Genomic DNA, 15369 nt, shown 5'->3' on the forward strand with positions numbered 1-15369 from the left:
GTGTCTCCAACCTTGATTCCCCCCTGGAGCTTTCTTTTTTTTTTTTTTCCCCTTTCTTTCTTTTTAAAATTTTGGCCATGTTGCACAGTTTGCCGGATATTTCAGTTCCCAGACCAAGGACTGAATGCAGGCCACAGCAGTGGAAGCGCCAATCCTAATCATTAAACCACCAGGACACCCCTTCTCCTCCTCCTGGAGTTTTTAATCCCCTCGAATGTCAAGCTTCTTTGATCCTGACTCACATACTTTCCCCTTAACTTCTGATACTGCTCAGCATAACTCTCAATCTTCTCTTTTCCAAAAGATTAAAATTTTACCAGCATGTTATAATTTTGGTTTTTAAGTTCTTTCTTTGAGACACATATTCAAATAGCAACAAATGAAATGATCTTTGCTTCCAAAGAATTCAGCAGTGGGTAGCAGGGGAAGCAAGCAGGGTACAAACGCATCAGGACTGGCCATTAATCACATTTAGGATCTTAGGGCATTTGAATCAGAAGGGCCATGATATGATTTTCTCTGCTTTTGTGTATACTGAACTTCTTCCAACTGAGTTTCTCCAAATTTAAGCCACTTCTAACATAATAAAGTTAAGATATTGATGAACCTTTCAACATGTAGCAAGATCCAACTTGATGTTTCCTGGTTAGTCCAGGGGAATCCGGGGCCATCATAGGTTAAATTTTAAGGTGACCGAAAAAATGAGTGCACCTCTTCCTTCCTTACAATTCTCCTTGTCTGGTTGCTGATCCTAGTTTGCTCTCTAATAGAAGTCATACTTCGCAATGTCTTTCTCTCTTCTGCCTCAGCAGTGGTTCAACTGGAGGCATTTTTACCTATCTCCCCATTCCCACCCAGGGGCCATGTAATCATGTCTGCAGACACTGTTGGTTGTTATGAGTAAGGGTAGAGGAGGTGGGGCTATGAGCATCAAGGGGGTAGAGGCAGGGCTGCTCTAAACATCCAATAACATTCAGAAAAATGCAAGGAATTAACTAGCCCATGATTCCAACCATGCATTACGTTGAGACAGAAATGCAGAATGGATGCTCTGAGTTAACAGTGATTACATATTAATGTCTGGAGCCCTGAGTTACGACTAAATTCAAACACAGTTGTCACTGGGTATGGGGTTATGTTTATAGACTAATAAAATGAGGTAGAATTTGGTGCTACATCAAAAAGACTACAAGTATTAAAAAAAAAAAAAAAAAGGGGATCACTGTATCAGAGCACAGTGGTAGAATTCCAGAAGCTGTCATGAGTGTTACCTCCAAAATAGCCTGAGAGGAAGCTCAAACCAGGGGTTTAATACACTGGTCGTAGAACAAAACATTCCTGAAAGGCAAACATCCACGGAACACCACACAATGAAATAAAAAAAAACCATATTTGCACCACAGCATAGACTAATCAAACATTTTAAAAACTTAACCAAAATGGAAACACAATTCAAGAACGCAAGATAAGAGTCTATCAGTGAATGGCCAAACTTTAAGAGTGATAGAATAAAGCAAGACTCCAGACAAACACCTCGTATCAAATTGAAGTTAGAGACGAAAACATGGTCCCCTTCTCCCTTGTCCAGGTTCAGGCTGCTGGACATGTTAATGCCAGTTCAACTACTCAAAGTTATTCTAACGCATGTGGAAAATGGCAAATGGCCACCAACGCCTGCCTTCACTGTCACACACACCTTGGAAAGGTGGTTTTCTACTCCTCTCATCAAGAGCGCAGATCAATTTCTCTACTCTTTGAAACTGGGCTTGACACATTTGCTTTGGCCAAAAAGACATCAGCAGGCATGATGCAGAGAGAAGCTTATATAGGCACTTGGGTGCAAGGGTTTATACTGTCTTGTTAATCTTTGAAATCTGGAAACCCCCAGGTAAAGAACGCCAGGCTAGAAACAAGAAAGGTCAAGAGACCACAGGAACGGACACACACAGTCTCAGCTGAAGCCATCCTAGACCGAGCCCAATGGGCAGACAGCAGAGTAAGTCTATTTGAGACCATCCAGCCTTAGAAGGACCACCTGCAGTCTGCAGAGACCAGCCAAGTTGGCCTTGACCAGAAGCACCAACCAGCTCATCTAGGGAATCAGAAAGTAACAAGATGATTGTTGTTTTAACTAATTGGGATCATTTACTAAAGAGCAACATTTACCTGAGTTTCATGACTGTGTACAGAGGTGGAAGATGGGGGTAGGCTATGATACCAACCATTTTCTTAATTAATACACTTTGCTTATTTATGGCTTGTCTGGATGGTTTCTCAATGAGATCTCACATCACAAGACACAACATTTACCATCAACCTGATCAACTCCTGTGCTTCTACAAAATGGTGCTACCCCTCTTCCACTGTGGCAACATTTAACAGATACTCTGATTTTTTTTTTTTCTATTTTTTGGCCACACCCTGCATAATGTGGGATCTTGGTGCCCTAACCAGGGATGGACCCAGCACCCTCTGCACTGGAAGCATGGGGTCTTAACCACTGGACCACCAGGAATGTCCCCTGGATACTCTGATTTTTGATCCCAATAATAGGGGTATGTTCTGTACTCAGGGGAACCCTTTAATGCATTTAGCCTTATCAGACGATGTGAAACTTCAAAGGAAGTGTTCTAATCCCCTGTGACTTACATCCATCAATAATGTTGTAGCCCATGAAAAAAGAAAATTATCTGGCACCCTAATCCACCTTCAATTTCTGGTTGCTTCTGACTCCACTAACTCTGTGTTTGATTACTCAAGACTGGTCTCATTCAGGCTCAAGAGCCTGACCCTAGATTCTAAGCAATGCTGAAAATGAAAAGGCTTCTACAATGTCCATTTACCTACACAGCCTCTATTGCTGGTTTATATGGTTGAGGTTTAGAAGACTGACAGAAAGAGGGAGAAAAATGAAGATTATTGGATGGTCAAAGTAACTTACTAATAATATAGAACCTACTTTCCAGTTCATGTCTTGGATTTAAAAATCAGGATTAGAATCCTAAGAGCATATTAATATGTGGGTTTGTTCCAGAAGGCATAAGCCTAACAAATAATCCCATCCACTCACTGCTTCAAGCAATGTGCCACTCAAAAAAAAATTCAGAGACATTAGCTTAGCAATTTGGGAAGCTCTGAAATATGCCTTCAGAGAAGGTGTACAAGGTGACTTCTGATCTCTGCCCAGGATAGAGGAGGCCAAGAGATGGGGGAAGATGGAAACCTTAGAGCTTCAGTGCCTTCATCTGTGACATGGGGATACAATCTCATGGCTTTTTTAATGATAAATTTAATTTTTTTTCAATTTTATTTATTTATTTGGTTGCACCAGGGCTTAGCTGTGGCAGGCAGGATCTTTCACTTGTGACACATAGGATCTAGTTTCTTGACCATGGATCGAACCAGGCCTCCTGATTAGGAGCTCAGAGTCTTAGCCACCAGATCACCAGGGAAATCCCCAATCTCATCATGTTATGAGAATCAATGTATGAAGCTTGGGATATAATGCTGAGTCCAAATGCAACAATTCATGTGGGCTGCATAGGACTGGGTAACAACCTGACCCAAACACTCAAATGTAAATGAATGTCAAACACCAGCCATCTTATCCCTGAGACTTCTTAATGCACTTGGCTCTAAAAGCAATAATAGCTCCTTGAGTTCAATTTTCAAAAGATGCAAATTTATTTGACATCCACTCCATTTTGTAATATGCCGCTCCCGCTAAAACCACACGAGGAGTTTTCCTGGCTTTTGAAATTTGCTTCCTTCCACTTTAGAGTCAAAGAAGTTATGCAGTAATATGGAGAAGGCAGCAATTGCACAAATGAGCCTAGAATGGACGGGGAGAAATAGACACCGCTTTCCCGGAGAGCAGTCCTTTCCTGCTCTCACTTGCATAACATAGCTTCGGGCACTTCCAATTCAGAGCAGCTTTCACGGCATTAGTCATCTTCAAAAGGATAGCACGCTGATGCAACAGAGGGCTCTGAATTAAAGCTTTTAAGTTGTCTTTGGATATAATCAGAAGACATAGGGATATCAGCAATACAGGAAACCATGGCATGTAGGTTTGGGTAAAAGGGCAAATTTATATAAACACAGATGACGCCTAAACTTCATAAAATTTTCTTTCTAAATTATAGCTGTAAGGATTCAGCCAGCTGTCAATTAAGTAACTAAGTTATCGATAATCTCCAGAGATGTCTCTCTATAATCTAGGCTCTACAGGCAGACATCCATTTATTCCTGCTGGAAGCAAAATGACATGGAAGTAGACAGGCCCTGCCAGACTGCGTGTGTCTGCATTTGGAGATGAGCTGCCATTTACTTTTTCCATCCACTGTGCCATGTAGCCCTTGACTTGGATCCTAATAATCTTCAATCTATCAAGTCCTGGCCATCTGCTGAATAGGATGGCCAAGACAACCTAGTTGCCTTGAATCCGACATCGCCAGCTGCTCCGTTAGTCCTATAAACGTCATATCCAGCCAATATCCTCATGTGGGAAAAAGGATTTATGCCTGCTGAGGGCGAATGGCTACCCCATTAACCACGACTATGAGGGAAAGTGACAAACAGCAGGACCAGAGGCTCTGCACATCCTTCCTGAATTGCAGCAATGATGATCCATCCACAATGATGGTTAGCAGGTAACTGTGAACTCAGAAGCTAAAGTGTTTATCAAGAAAAGGGCAGGCTGATTTCAGATCTGATTCTTCTCTTCACCCACAGCTATCACTTAAAGGACCACACAGCAAGGATGCTGCAGCTTCTTCCATTCTGGCTCCAGCACCTTGGGTACCACTCACCAGGGTTTAGTTGAAGCTGCTCTCAAGACGTTCCTGACAAAAACCATTCATGACTTGGCTATTTTTACAAAACTGCATTCCAAGTTAAGCCTCAGAGGCAGAGCACTGACCACATCCCTTTATTAATAAAGAGTTGTGTCCAACTCTTTTGCAAGCCCATGGACTGCAGCCCACCCAGCTCCTCTGTCCATGGGATAATCCAGGCAAGTATACTAGAATGAGTTACTATTCCCTTTTCCAGGGGATCTTACCGACCTAGGGATCAAACCCAGGTCTCTGACACTGCAGGCAGGTTCTTGACCATCTGAGCCAACAGAGAAGCCATTAATAAATTAAATGCTTATTAAATTAAAATAATTTCAGAATCTATCTACGTTCAAGAAGATAAGAACATCAAACTACTGACACTGTTCAAACAATGCTGATCTATATTGAAGTATATTGATGTATATAACACTGATCTATGTTGAAAACATCATTGTTTTCTTGACTCTTTTTATTTTTATTTTTTTTGATCTTCACATCGACTCTTTTTTTTAACGTTTATTTTCATTTTTATTAGTAAATTGTTTGTTATAATCCATATCAAGATTATACTTTCTTTTTTTATTTTTATTTTTACTTTATTTTACTTTACAATACTGTATTGGTTTTGCCATACATTGACATGAATCCACCACGGGTGTACATGCATTCCCAAACATGAACCCCCCTCCCACCTCCCTCCCCATAACATCTCTCTGGGTCATCACCGTGCACCAGCCCCAAGCATGCTGTATCCTGCGTCAGACATAGACTGGCGATTCGATTCTTACATGATAGTATACATGTTTCAATGCCATTCTCCCAAATCATCCCACCCTCTCCCTCTCCCTCTGAGTCCAAAAGTCTGTTATACACATCTGTGTCTTTTTTCCTGTCTTGCATACAGGGTCGTCATTGCCATCTTTCTAAATTCCATATATATGTGTTAGTATACTGCATTGGTGTTTTTCTTTCTGGCTTACTTCACTCTGTATAATCGGCTCCAGTTTCATCCATCTCATCAGAACTGATTCAAATGAATTCTTTTTAATGGCTGAGTAATACTCCATTGTGTATATGTACCACAGGTTTCTTATCCATTCATCTGCTGATGGACATCTAGGTTGTTTCCATGTCCTGGCTATTATAAACAGTGCTGCGATGAACATTGGGGTACATGTGTCTCTTTCAATTCTGGTTTCCTCGGTGTGTATGCCCAGCAGTGGGATTGCTGGGTCATAAGGTAGTTCTATTTGCAATTTTTTAAGGAATCTCCACACTGTTCTCCAAAGTGGCTGTACTAGTTTGCATTCCCACCAACAGTGTAGGAGGGGGGTTCCCTTTTCTCCACACCCTCTCCAGCATTTACTGCTTGCAGATTTTTGGATCGCAGACATTCTGACTGGTGTGAAGTGGTACCTCATTGTGGTTTTGATTTGCATTTCTCTAATAATGAGTGATGTTGAGCATCTTTTCATGTGTTTGTTAGCCATCCATATGTCTTCTTTGGAGAAATGTCTATTTAGTTCTTTGGCCCATTTTTTGATTGGGTCGTTGACTCTCCTTTTTAATACTCACAAATATGACTTCTCTTCTTGTACACCCTATACTCTCAGTTTCTAAGGTAGAAATTTCTTTTTCCCTTTTGACATCACAATAACATTTTCTATCCTCTCTGATTCTCTCTGGACTGCCACTGATGCCGTGGGATTGCAAAAAGTGGAATCAGAGGTATTCAAGCGCATTTAACACCCCACACTGCCACAGAATAAAGTCAAGGAGAAAACAGAGACACAAGCCAGAAGGAGTCGAGGCTGATGAAGAAGAGCTCTGAAAGGCTGCAGGACTTCTGAAATGAATGATTTTAGTCTCCTGATCAAGTAGTGGCAAGTAACCAAGTATGAATTCCTAAGCAGGAGGCTTGGATTAACTTCAAATCAAAAATTTCCAGAATCATAGTTAAGCCTAATCTAATAGATACGCAAAACATCACAGAGGTGTCTCACCAGAGAAAGAAGACTTCCTGTCAGAGAGAAAGGTCATGGCCCCGTATCATCATCTATTTTCCAGTACTTGACAGGACACACTCCTGGGACTGGTTTCCATCAGCAGATGAGAAAATTCCTAACTCCTCAGCCATGGGAAGGGATTAATATGAGAAAGCAACACATAAATGCTAATAAAATTCACCCTCCTCACTTCCAGTGGCCCTTGAGCATGGACACGGGCTTACTTCCTGTTAATTCGTAATATTCATGGAGACTAGTCAATTCACAAGTTATTCATCTCCAGAGAACTGAGATGCATGGCCAGAGAAGGCTACAGAAGAAATAAAGTTAAAGCTCTTGGTCTGCTTAAACTGACCACTCTCTATCCCTCTGCTCCCACCTCCCCAGCTCACCAGAGGGTTTACCACTTAATTGTCAGACTTGGCTTGGAGGAGTCTATTGCTGGAAAAGCCAACCCGGCAGGGTGACAGGGAGGCCCAGGAGCGAATCTGCACGACTGCAGATCTTGCCAGCAGCAAGCATGCCTACTGTCAATATAGGCGATTTCTCATTTTCATGAGAATCAAACTGCCCTGGGCTCGGTCTACAGTGCCATTTCCTCTAGCTGTGGACTCACTCAACTCTCAGTTTCAAAGCCAAAGCAGAAGAAAGCGAGGGAGTGGGCAGACGGGGGCACCTGGCAAATGGGACTTCCACAGGGGCCCACATGGTGGTTTTGGTCCTTCTTTGTCTTTTTAACACATTGCGTTTCAAAGCCAAGAAGATAGTGGGGAGGGCTTCACAGCAGTTCAAGACAGGGTCCCTGAGCCCGCCTGTCCTACCCCTGCCAGTCTTCTCAATGTAAAGGCTGCTGTTGTACTGGGAAGAAGCAAAAGAGAAATTCCAATCCAGCAAAGTATGACCCAGAGTCTTAAGCTACTGTTTCACACAGATGTTCTCAGGACCTTTGAAATTAAAAAAAAAAAAAAAAAAAAGAGAGAGAGAGAGAGAGAGAGAAGCCTGGGGCAAGAGAAGCTTATTTCAGGTTCAGTGCCTTGCCAGTAAGTTTCTCTTGATTTGGTATCACAATGCTGGACAATGTTGACTTTCTCTTGTTCATAATCCTGCCATGCACTGAAAAGCTCCAACAATATCAGAGGTTTGGGGGAGAAAGCAGGGCTGTTTCCACATGTAGTAAGTGACTTCAACTAAAACATGAAATGTGAACTCTCACCCTTGCTTTTCCATTCCCTTGAAGCAAAAAGCTGCTCAGGGCAGTCCATTTACAAGAGCCTCAGAATCCAGGAAGCAGGAGGTAGGGACTGTTTTAAATCCCCACCACATATGCAGCAAGGAAAACTTAAGGAGACAAAGCATATGATCCTTTCCTTGAAGAGATTCCTCCTTAGGAGTAGGTCAGGTCATCATTTTGGATAAACTTTAAGTCCAGTAACCAAAGATCCAAATGGCATTATGAAGGATGGGGAAGACTATATAAATATCACATAGGTATCATATATAAATTATTAAAACAAACCTTGCTCATCTTAGAGTTACATATGTAATGGCAGGGTGGCGGGGGCGGGCGGGGAATGACAGGATCTCTTCAGCTCAAATCCTAAGAACCCAGCTCTTATGCTCATTCACTCAACACACACTCACTGAGCACCTGCTGTATGCTGTGACAGGCTGACTCCTAACGAATCTCCCAATGGTCCCCACTCCAGGTATTCAGACCCTGCAAGTCTCTGCTCTCTGAGGCCAGGCTGATCTAGTGGCCTACAGGAAGTCCCCTAGATACAAGCTAGTTCTGTTTCGAGAGTATGTTTTCAAATCCAATTTGTTCATAAGTCCAACAAAGTTAGCCTAGGTCCCCAACGAACACCATCAGCTATATAGTACCGAACTGTAATAGGTTTATAATACTTTACAAACAATACATAACAAACACACACACACACAAAAGAAAATATTTTTAATCTTACAGTTGTAGTTGTTTAGTGGCTAAGTCGTGTGTGTGACCCCAGGGATAGCCTCCTATTAGGCTCCTGTCAGGATTCTATCCATGAGATTCTTCAGGTAAGAATAGAAGAGGAGGTTGCCATTTCCTTCTCCAGGGGATCTTCTCAAGCCAGGGATCGAACCTGCATCTCCTATATTAGCAGGCAGATTCTTTACCACTGAACCACTGGGGAAGCCTCAATCTTACAGTACTATACCTTGAAAATGACAGCAGCAGAGTATGACAGCTGGCATGCAGTGGCATGTTTTCATTTTTGAACATTGTGGGGGGTCTTACTGTATATTTTTACAACAGTAGAATGAGGCAAAAGCAAAGGGAAGTCACTTCTATGATTAGGCAACAAGGGATTCTCATCTCCATCTTGCTAGCAGGCTCTTACCAGTCCCTACTCAGCTGTGAAGAACACAGCCATGCTAGAGGGGCAGGTGTGGCAAGCAGCTGCAGGAAACCGAGGTCCTCAGGAAAACAGCCCTGGAAAAACTGAATTCTGCCAACAACAGTGAGGGCGGAATGGATCCTTCCCCAGCTGAACTTTCAGATGAGATACCTGCCCGGCTGACATCCTGACTGCAGGCTTCTGAGAAACCACAAAGCAGAAGGCTCACAGAAACTGAGATGGCAAGCGTGTGTTGGTTTAGCCTCTGAGCTTCTAGTAATTTGTGATACAGCAGTAGATACGGACATGTCAAGAGCAGGGCACTGGGATATGATTCTGGACAAAGCATGGAGCTTATCCTTTCAGAGCAGAGAGCCTAGCTCAAACTCACATAGATGGGGTGAAGCACCCAGGATTCCTTAAAGAATCCACACTTCGCCACTGTCCTCACCCTGCATCAACTATTAAAAGGCAGCTTCCACCCTTCTGAGTAAACCCTTATCCCTTTTAGACCTAAGCTGCTATGTTACATCACAGCTTGAGAGTTTAAGGGGACGCAATATGTTTAGAATCTAAGTTCTAACCAGGAAAACGTGGTTAAAAAAAAAATAATAGTCAGCAATTCTTAAACAGTGTCAACAGTCAATGATAACACATTGTGAGTCAACAGTTTTCAGTAGCTCTTTTGTTTAAACAAACATAGAAACCAGTAAGTGGCAGCACAAAAACTAATGCCTTCTTGATGAAACCTGCTCCTGGGCAAGGTGCACAGTGAAACGCATGGGCCTGCGCAGCTGCTGTTTCCAAGTCATGGCAAGCAAGCCAAGTGCAAGCTAATTACACATCCGGATGCGTTTCTTCTCTTTTTCTTTTGGAGGGGGTATTTCTACTTTGTGCTTTGTTTGGAGCACTAAATGACCGCTCCTATAGTGTAGTCTCTGAGGATTGATTAAGTATCATTCCACTCTCCCAAGCAATGCTTCACAGGGCATTTCCTATTCCAAACCACATGGCCCCAGGAGGGCTTCGGGGCCTGTCGCTCTAAGGCGCCTGCCCCTTGTCATGGCCGTCTACAATCAACCCCTGAACTGTTCTAAACATCTCACTTCATCCACCATAAACTGATGAAAACTGTGTTCAGCAGACAGTGTTAAAGCTGTCAAGCGTCTGATTCAAGAGCCTTCGCTAAACGACATTTTGGTGGGGGATACAATAAGATTATTTAAGTGGACGAACGTCTTCAAATCCATAAATTAAAGAAATTCCCTCTAAGTAAGTGATACCTCTTCAACAAAAGCCAGCCCCATCTCAAGGAGGACACAGATGAATAGTAACTGAACAGTTCGGGCTTTGTATTTAAAATGCACCTGAGTTCAGCAGAGGATAAAATTAAACTGCAACAAGGAAAGACAAAAATCTTTCCCAGCAGGCCTTGATTGATAGAACGTGCCATTTGTAGCAGAACAAAAGGGAAAACCAGAAAGTTTGTTTGCAGCAATCATTGCCTCACTGAGCCAACTTTCTCTCCTTTGAGACAATAATATGACTTCCTCACAGAGCATGTAGTCTACTTATTTAAGCACCAGTACTTCAGGATTCTTGAATTCCTCCAGCATCTCAGGTGAAGAAAATGGCCCCAGTGGGGTAAGTACAGGTAAAATTTAACCAAGATGAAGCTTATTTTATACAAACAGCTGTTGACAATAGCCTGAGAATAAAACTCCTTAAAAACAATGCAAATAGGTCTCCTGTAGTTGAATGTCATGAACTTACCCGAAACAGCAACTTGGGTTTCTAAGACTAGTGCTGTGACTAAGCACAGAGTTTTGGAAACTAGGTTGGTAGACCCAGGATTCAAACTTAACTCTTCCACTTAATAGCCGTATGCTCGTGGTGCTAGTGGTGGTGGTTTAGTCGCTAAGTCGTCCGACTCTTGCGACCTCATGGACTGTAGCCTGGCAGGCTCCTTTGTCTACGGGATTCTCCAGGCAAGAATACTGGAGCAGATCGCCATTTCCTTCTCTAGGGGATCATTCCAACCCAGGAATTGAGGCCGGGTCTCTTGCATTGTAAGCAGACTCTTTACCAACTGAACTAAGTGCTTAGTTGTTCAATGGGACTCATGCTCGTGGGAAAGTTAATTATAACCTCACTGTGCCTCAGTTTCCTCATGAGTAAAATAAGACTATTCCCCCATAACTTCAGAGTGTGGTGAAGGGGATTAAATTAATGTTTAGCACAATGACTAATATATCCAACATTCTTTACAAAAGCAGATATAGCCTCACTTTCCCCCAAAGAGGTACCATGACCAGGCACACACAAACATACACAAAGATACAAATATGACTCTACTTTGGGTTACAGACAGACCAACAGTTTGGGCAATTCCAAGCTAAATTCCCTTCTCCAGGGGATCTTCCCAACCAAGGGATAGAACCCAGCTCTCCTGCATTGCAGGCGGATTCTTCACCATCTGAGCCACCAGGGAAGCCCAAGAATACTGGAGTGGGTAGATATCCCTTCTGCAATGGATCATTCCAATCCAGGAATCAAACCGGAGTCTCCTGCATTGCAGGCAGATTCTTTACCAGCTGAGCTACCAGGGAAGCTGCAACCATGAAATTAAAAGACACTTGTTTCTTGGAAGAGAAGCTATGACCAACCTAGACAGCATATTAAAAAGCCAACAACAGTCTGTGTAGTCAAAGCTATGGTTTTTCCAGTAGTCATGTATGGATATGAGAGCTGGACTATAAAGAAAGCTAAGCATCAAAGAATTGATGCTTTTGAATTGTGGTGTTAGAGAAGACTCCTGAGAGCCCCTTGGACTGCAAGGAGATCCAACCAGTCCATCCTAAAGGAAATCAGTCCTGAATATTCACTGGAAGGACTGATGCTGAAGCTCCAATACTTTGGCAACCTGATGGAAGAACGGACTCCCTGGAAAAGACCCTGATGCTGGGAAAGATTGAAGGTAGGAGGAGAAGGGGGTGGCAGAGGATGAGATGGTTGGATGGCATTACCTACTCAATAGACATGAGTTTGAGTAAGCTCTGGGAGTTGGTGATGGACAGGGAAGCCTGGCATGCTGCAGTCCATGGGTTTGCAAAGAGTTGGACACGACTGAGCAACTGAACTGAACTGAAGCTAAATTCAGTCGATCATGACCCTTTCACTTTCATGTCAAAATTCCATTGCAATAAAATGGTATCTTTCAACCCAGTAGACTAATTGCCAAAACTGGGAATTATTTTGACTCCTCCCTTTCTTTCCATACCTATTATGATACATCAGAAAGTCCAGAAAACTCCATCTCCTAAAAATGACTTCAGTTGGTCCACCTTTCTCCAGCTCCTCCATTCTCACTCTAGTCCAGGCCACCAGCACCCTGAACCTAAACAAACACTGACTGATTTCCCTGATTTCTTTACTGCACCCTGCAGGACATCACCAGGCCTATTCAGAACACCTGGCAGCTGCAACCTGCTGGTCTCAAGGTCTCTCCTTTTAACTATGAACCATTTCAGACCCTAGCCAACCCTTGCTTAACAAGCACCCTTACTTCTTGCCAGCTCCAGTTATAATTCTTCTCTGTATAGCAGTTCTACCAATGGTTCTCCCCTGGCAGCCTACTGCGATCACTTCTAATCAGTTCTTCAGAGAAGAACAGAAACAGACAACAACAGCTGTTCTGATTGACCTGTGCTGCGGTCTGAGCTTTTGGGTATTTAAAAGCTCACTAGGTGATTCTGAGAGTCACTGAGTTAGAATTATCTATTACTCATTATTATTTTTAGTTTGTCTTGTACAATCTGAGTTCTCTCAACAGAGACTGACCCTGTGCCCTCTGCAGTGGAAGCATGTAGTCCTAACCACTGGACTGCCAGGGAATTTCCCTGAATTATCTTTTAAAAAGTAAATCCAATGACAACACAGCCCTGCTTGGAAGTTCACCAGGATCTGGGTCAAGGCCACCTATAGATTCTTACTGCAAAGTCTTAATTCTTATTCCCATGGTGTACTACAGTCCAGCCTCATTGGCCTCCTTCCTCTTCTTCAAATACCCTGAATATTTCACTGCCTCCAGGCCTTTGCCCCACTGATCCTTGGCTGAGAATGTTCCTCATTCAGCTCTATACAGGACAGTTCTCACTTTTCAGACCTTGGTTAAGTCTGATTTTATCAAGAAACCTTCCCTGAGTGCTCATCCAAACTGGCCCATCCTATATATATTAACCATCACTCTGCTTAGCTCCCTGCAAGCACCAATCTCTCTGCCTGTCAGTACCTGAAGGTCAAGGTATAGCCCAGGTGATCAGTGCATCAGAGCCAACCTAGGATGAAGGGTCCAAGAAATTTAAGCAGGTCAGAGGTCCTCATCCCCTCCATGTGTGACCAAGGTATCACCTATAAACCTGCTCTCTCATAGCACTTTCTACTTTAATGACCTATTTAAACATCTATTTTCTAACTGTTCTCCCGACTGTCTCCCTGAAGGCAGGGTTCATACTTTCAATGACAAATTGAGATTATAATGGAATAACTGCAGTTCAGGCATGCAAAAGTGGAGCGGGGCTCTTTGAGAATCTGGTCTCAAGACACATCACTGCACCACTGAGAATTTAAACTTTCTCTGAACTGTGCCAGACCAATGGACATCACCAGGTCTATTCAGAACACCTGGCAGCTGCAACCTGCTGGTCTCAAGGTCTCTCCTTTTAACTATGAACCATTTCAGACCCTAGCCAACCCTTGCTTAACAAGCACCCTTACTTCTTGCCAGCTCCAGTTATAATTCTTGATTAACAACTCATATAACTAACTATAACCTTGTGATATTTTTGGCCTTTAAAATCCTCATTTTCTAGCCCAATGGAACACAAGTCAAGTGTTCCATAAATCTATGTCTCTCAGGCTACAGTCCCAGCAAACCCCAAATAAATGCCTTTCTACTTCAATCTGGTCCCCGTTTCTGAAAATCCGGTTAACGCATTCTTTAATTTGATTTTCTATTACCAGCTTCATTTTGGTGCCTGCATAGAATAGGCACTAACAATGTCTGTTTTAAAAAAAGCAAAATAGGTAGCTATTGAAGAGGTTTAGAAGGAGAAAGAAAAAAGGGAGAAAGAGTTTAAAGGAAACTTTAGCCAGGGTATCTAGAGAGCTGAAAGAACTCTGGGATTTCTGATTCAAGTCCTGGTTGTATGTTGGCTATGTGACCTGAAGTTAAGTGACTTAATCAGACATTTCACTGAGAAGGGCTTTCATTTTATTTTCTTTGAAGGAGGTTTTGAAAGCTAAAATCAAAAAAACAAAATTCAATAGCAATGATAATGGAAGGGAGAGGAGAATCAGTAAAGGACAGCTAAAGCAAGTTTCCCACTTTTTTAACAGATTGCAATTTACTCCTAATTATACATGGTCTTCAGAGTCATGTTGCTTTGGTTCAAATCAAAGTGCCATCACTGATGAGATGTGCCAGGGGTCAGCAAACTCCAACTGATCAGCAAAATACAGCCATTGGGACACTCCCACAATCCATGTTTGTAAATAAAGTTTTATTGTAACACAACCCTGCCCATCAGTTTACATACTGCCCATGGCTGCTTTTGCAGTGTAAGACAGCAAGAAACAGTTGGCACAATACTTCATGACCTGAAAAGCCAAAAATATTTACTATCTAGCCCTTTACAGAAAGTTAAAGAAGCCCAGCTTTACACAAATAAATTATTTAACTTCCCTTAAGCATCAGTTTCCTGGATCTATGAAATGGAGATACTAACCCAGTGTTTTCTTAACAGAGCTATTGAGACAGTCAAATGAGATAATCTACATAAAATACTGCACAAAGTGTCAAGTATATGAACTAAATAAATTCTGAATAATAAATAAGCAATAAACTTCATCCCTTCAACTATCTAACTATACTCATTCATTAATTCGCTCAGTAACGCATACATTCAACAAATATTTACTAAGCATCTGGTAAGTGCCAATGATTGAGCTAGAATATATTTGACTGCGGATACATCTATCAGATGAACAAAAGCAAAAAGAAAGGAAAGAATGAAAAATATCTATCTGTAATGTCCTCACAGCCTGGCAGTTATAAGCTACGAGTATTAGCAGCTACAGTATTAGACT

General features: G+C 42.3%; 1 protein-coding gene across 4 annotated transcripts in view; it reads right to left on the reverse strand.

Moving 5' to 3' along the window:
* PTPRG (protein tyrosine phosphatase receptor type G) overlaps positions 1-15369 on the reverse strand; it is a 774731-nt gene that overhangs the window by 180150 nt on the left and 579212 nt on the right. The gene's annotated exons all lie outside the window — the stretch shown is intronic.

The sequence above is a fragment of the Ovis aries genome, chromosome 19 (assembly GCF_016772045.2).
Source record: "Ovis aries strain OAR_USU_Benz2616 breed Rambouillet chromosome 19, ARS-UI_Ramb_v3.0, whole genome shotgun sequence".
Classification (NCBI taxonomy): Eukaryota; Metazoa; Chordata; class Mammalia; order Artiodactyla; family Bovidae; genus Ovis; species Ovis aries.